Here is a 5,765-nt window from a genome sequence, read left to right as displayed (position 1 = left end):
GGTAGTAAATATCTGTCTGGGGATGGGGAGACACCCCTTATCAACAAGGGTGCCTGAACAAAACATATTTGCATGCCTAACCCTTAACTGTACCCCACAATATCAAAATAAAAAAATATTGATTAATAAAAAAGAGAGCGAGAGAGACTCACAAGCGTCCCCTCTTCTCTGAATCCTTGTCTTGACCTTCCTGCCCTGGTAGAAGTGACCACTTCCTCCTTTATCGTCTATCTAAAATCCTAAGCACATTTCTAATGTAGCAAATCTAACACTTTATGGTACTTTTATATGTTTTTCACTGTCTCCCCACTAAAATACAAACTTTAGTATCAAGAACAGAGTTTTATTCATTCCAGTAGCAACAGTGCCTCCAATATTCCTTAATTCAGGTATGATTTTTTTAAGTTTTTAAAACTAACTAGTTGATAGCATTTTCCTCATTAAAGTAAAAATTGATAATTGTTTATTTTGCCATATTCTCCGTAGTTGTGTTAACTTAGGATTCTAAGATAACTCATAGGACTACAGGGTATGTCAAAAATTAATAGTAATGACTATGCCACGTTGGTAATAATAATATTAGTAGTAACTAACACTCATTGATTGTGTACATATATATAGATATATATGTGTGTGTGTGTACCCCATATTCTGATAGGTGCATAACTTGCATTATTTCATTTAGTAGTCCCAACAAATCATGCTGTAGGTACTATTGATATCACAATTTTGTATTAGGAATTAAAGTTCAAAGAAGTTAACTTGACTAGAATCACACAGTATACATGTGACTCCTTAACCTATGGACTCTTTCCCCCACCTCCCAAAGGGTGGCAAAATGCTGCCGTGCCTCTGTCTCATTAATTTAATAGACATATAGATAGAATATAAGAAATTTATGAAAATAGTACTGCATCCTATGTGCATTTGTAGTCTGTTCTTATTTTTTCTAGAGTAGTAATTCCAAGACAGGATGAATTTATCTTTGTTAATAGAAGTTAAATGTAAAAATAATACTATTGCTGCCTGGTCGTGGTGGCTCAAGCCTGTAATCCCAGCACTTTGGGAGGCCAAGGCAAGAAGATTGCCTGAGACCAGGGGTTTGAGACCAGCCTGGGTAACTTGGTAAGACCTTGTCTCCACAATAAATCAGAAAATTAGCCAGGCATGGTGGCGCATGTCTGTAGTTCCAGCTACTTGGAAGGCTGAGGCAAAAGGATTGCCTGAGCCCAGCAGGGCGAGGCTGTGGTGGCCGTGAGCATGCCATTGCACTCCAGCCTGGGCGACAGAGACTCCAGTTCAAAAACAAAAAACAAAAAACAAAAACTATTACTATTTTTTTTTTACAAAGGGAATGTGTGTCTTTTTAGCATTCGTTTATAATTAATTGCCTTGTAACTAGCCAATATTTTAAACTTCTCAATATATTTTTTAATAGCATTTTAAATTTAAAATGCAGTTTTAGGCAGAGATGGTAATAAATGTTTCAAAAATCATTTTGTGTAATTCTAAGAAGAATATAAGCGTTTAAAAGGAATTTCTAACCCTTTCAAGTTATCCTAGTTTTCAAGTTAACAAAAATGCTTCTTTTATGTAACTTCTTAAACTTTTTTTTCCTATGGCTGAGTGTTGCTATGAATGCTCTTTTCCAATATTTTTCTTCAGAGAAAAAAACTAATATGTTGTGAACACTGTCCCACATAAACAATTTTTCTACAGCATGAGTTCCTATGGCTATACAATTTTACTTCTGTGGAATGTACCTTAATTTACTCAACAAATAACTTTGGCAGGTAAGCACAAAAAATACATTGTTTCCAAACTGGAGCTATTATAGGTATAACTGTGATCTAAAAAAAAAAAAATACTTGTACATAAATCATCTGCAAATAAGAGACCACCCAGATTAAAGTCACTAAAGTGAAAAAAAGTGTTGGCTAAAAATTCCAGGTTAATTCCTGGATGTAAATGCTCAAATAATGTCATCAATAGCATGCTTCTATTTCTTGACTTTTCATTATTCTATATTGACTTTATTCTGAAACAGGCTCAGGCCAAAGTGATGGTAAAAACAACCACCAGGAACCTCAGACTTGTGTCCTACTGTATTTTTTCCTATTGTTGCTGTAACAAATTACCACAAACATAGCAGCTTAAACAACACCAACTTATCATCTTACTGTTCTGGAGGCCAGACATTTCACTGAACTAAAATCAAGGTGTTAGCAGGACTGTGTTCCCGCTGTAGCCCATAGGGGAGACTCACTGAAGCCCTGAACTTTTCTAGCTTTTAGAAGCAGCCCCTTTCTTGGCCCATGGTCCTCTTCCAGCCTCAAAACCAGAAGTCATATCACTTTAACCTCTACTAGCTTTGTCATATCTCTTCTTACTCTTCTGGCCCTCGTGACCCTCCTGTTTCCCTCTTGGAAACATTTCTGTTTTGTATAATTTGCCTTTCAGGTTGGGCTATTTCTAGGCTGAATTATTTTATTTTATTTTATTTTATTTCATTTTAGTTGGAGTCTCACTCTGTTGCCCAGGCTGGAGTGCAGTGGCACACTCACGGCCACCACAGCCTCAACCTGCTGGACTTAGGTGATCCTTCTGCCTCAGCCTTCCAAGTAGTTGGAACTACAGGCATGCACCACCACGCCCGACTAATTTTTTGATTTATTGTAGAGATGAGGTCTAGCCAAGTTGCCCAGGCTGGTCTCAAACCCATGGACTAAGGCAATCCCTTCACCTCAGCCTCCCAAAGTGATGGGATTATAGGCCTGAGCCACCACGCCCAGTCCCTGCTTCCCTCTTATAAGGACCTTTGTGATCACATTGGTATCACCCAGACATTTCAAAATAATCTCCCCATCTCAAGATTATTTATTTATTTATTTATTTATTTTTGAGTAGGAATCTCACTCTGTCACCCAGGCTGGAATCTTCTCAATATTCTTAACTGAATAAGGTCCTCAAGATTCCTCTGCCACGTAAGGTAACATATTCACAGGTTCTGGGGATAGGATATGGACATAGCTATCAACTGAATGTTTATGTCCTCCTAAAATTCATTTGTTGAAATCCCAATCCCCAAGGTACTGGTATTAGGAAGCAGGGCCTTTGATAGATGATTAGGTCATGATGGTGAAATTCCCATGAGAGGAACTAGTGTACTCATAAAGAGGCCTCAGAGAGCTGCCCTTGCTCTTTTCACCACCTAAGGACACAACAAGAAGACATATTCTATTAACCAGGAAATGGGCCGTCACCAAATGCTGAGTCTGCTGGCATCTTGGTCTCGGATTTCCCAGTACTAATTGTGAGAAATAAACATTTGTTATTAAAACCATCCAGTCTATGATATTTTTTGCTACAGCAGCCCAAATGAGCTAAGATAGATATGGGGCCACTATTCTGTCTATCATACCTGCCAAATTAACAACCCCAGCAGAAGGAAAAAGCTTCTTTGGTGATAATTCCAGAAAATATCCTGGGACTTTGCATGGACTGATTTATCCACATCTGAGAAACAGGAAGAGGTGTCTCCCCAAAAGAGAGGAGATAGCTAGAGAAAAGGTAGGCAGACAGACAGGGCAGGTCCCCCAGTAACAATGTAGCAAACTTCAGCAGGCCTGTAGCCTAACACACTCACATTGGTAAACAAGTTACCTGTGAGCCACTCAAGCTAGAGCTTAAGTACTCACTGCTGGGATAGAAAAAGAACCAATCAGTTCACCATTAGGCCCCTACCTCCTGCCGATTGGTCCTCAGTATTGACCAATCAGAACAGCTATTGCTAACCAATCAGTTCACAGTTAGTGCTAGCCAATCAGCTGGTCTTAGGGCTCTATAAGCACCAGGTTTCAGCTCCAAATTGGCAACCCCCTCACCTCCTGTTTTGCTCCAGGGGGCTTTTCTGTCCTCTCAATAAATCCTGCTTTCTCACTTTCCGGGGGTCTGTGTCCCTCATTCCTCCTGGGCATGAGACAGGAATTCCAACCTGAAGAGCTGCAGAAGATCATCAGGGCCAAAGAGCTATGCACCCCAGAGGCTGACTTGCCAGCTGATGGAGTCAGCTGAACCAGGAGAGCTGTTGGAAGAAGGTGAGACTCTGAGGCTGAGACACTCCGGGGCTAGGCTTGTCAGCCTATGGAATCAGCAACACTCTCAGGGTTTGGCTTGCCAGCCCATTAGAGCCAACACTCTGGGGGCTAGGCTTGCTAGCTCACCAAATCAGCAACACTCTCAGCTTGGCTCACCACCCCATTAGAGCCGACACTTCCAGGGCTAGGTTTGCCAGCCTTTCAAGCCAACCCTTTCTGGGTCTCAGCTGGCTGACCCATTGAGCTGACACTCTCAAAGCCTAGGCTGACCTGAAAAATCCATATCACCCAGGCAAAGTCAAGATACTATTAGAAGAGAGATAAATAATATATAGGCAAAAACAACAGATGACCCTAACATTATAAATTTTCTTTTAAACTCCTTTTGTCATAAAAAAGCAGTAATAAGTCCACATATTAATTCCAATAAAATATTTTTTAATTACCAAATTTACATTTCAACAGAGCAAGCAAAAATCAATGAATAAAATTGCTTCACTATGATATAGAATCCCTGTTGACCAGAAATTCAGCATAGTTATTCAAAATCATTTCTATGTGTTCAGCAGATTAAAGGATGAATAAGAAACATTTCATGGTAAATTTAGTTGAGGGAGGTATTAAATTGTATACTTGGTAAACTGAAAGTAAAGAATAAAAAAAGATACAGTTTGATATACCTTGCTATGCCAAACCTGATATTTTCATGCTTTAAATCTAAAACTCCAGTAAACGTTCAAAGGTAACAAATATGAAGAAGTCAGGACAATCACTCTAAATCACAAACTATTTAGGTATAATCTTGAGCATTTCAGTTGTAGGTGAAAGTTTTATTTAACCAACTCATATAAACTATCATATGCCATGAATACTAATAGTTCATTTGGATGTCTCTTAAAAACAAAGACAGATAAAGGTAGGAAGGAAGGAAGCTGGTAGAAAATAAGAGATTAAAGCATACTCATTGTTCATTTATCCAAAAGGGTTTGAGAACACATTGATGAAGTAGGGCAGGTCAGAAGATACAATAATATGATCAGCACTTAGTGAAAACAATTAAAGAGAAATAAGCAACAAAAGAAAAGTTGTGCAACACAGAAGTCCAAAGATGAAGAATTAAAGCAGAAATAAATGTGGCAGAAATTGAAAGGAAGGAAGGAAAATGAGGATAAATGATTAGAAAGTTATGAAACATTGGCAAAAACAAGCTAAAGAATGCAGAACAAAATGTCCTAGAAAAAAATGTATCCAATTGTTATATACTATTTATCATTCAGTCACAAGGTAAGAAACATTATGTTAGCCATAAATAGATATATGAACATTTTTAAGGTTTCATGATGATTATGGCCTCACTGTTCAAAATATATTAAATGAACCACAAGTTATCTATAACGCAATTCTGAATATAATTTAGGTAGAGTCAAGCACCTCAGGATAGAAAATAGAGAAAAATAATAAGCCATAATGTAGACCAAATGACATTCTGCTGTAGAGAGCCGTCAGGTATTGCAATATTTAGAATATTATTGGGTTAAAAACACTAAACCAATATAAAAATTCCCCCAAGTAACACCAATTATATGTATATACACATACATATATATATCATACACTTAGGTGACTGTGTGTGTGTGTGTGTGTGTGTGTGTGTGTGTGTGTGTGTGT

This window comes from Carlito syrichta, unplaced genomic scaffold (assembly GCF_000164805.1).
Source record: "Carlito syrichta isolate Samal-C Ts95f unplaced genomic scaffold, Tarsius_syrichta-2.0.1 Scaffold307064, whole genome shotgun sequence".
NCBI classification, from domain to species: Eukaryota; Metazoa; Chordata; class Mammalia; order Primates; family Tarsiidae; genus Carlito; species Carlito syrichta.
This window is presented reverse-complemented; position numbering follows the sequence as displayed.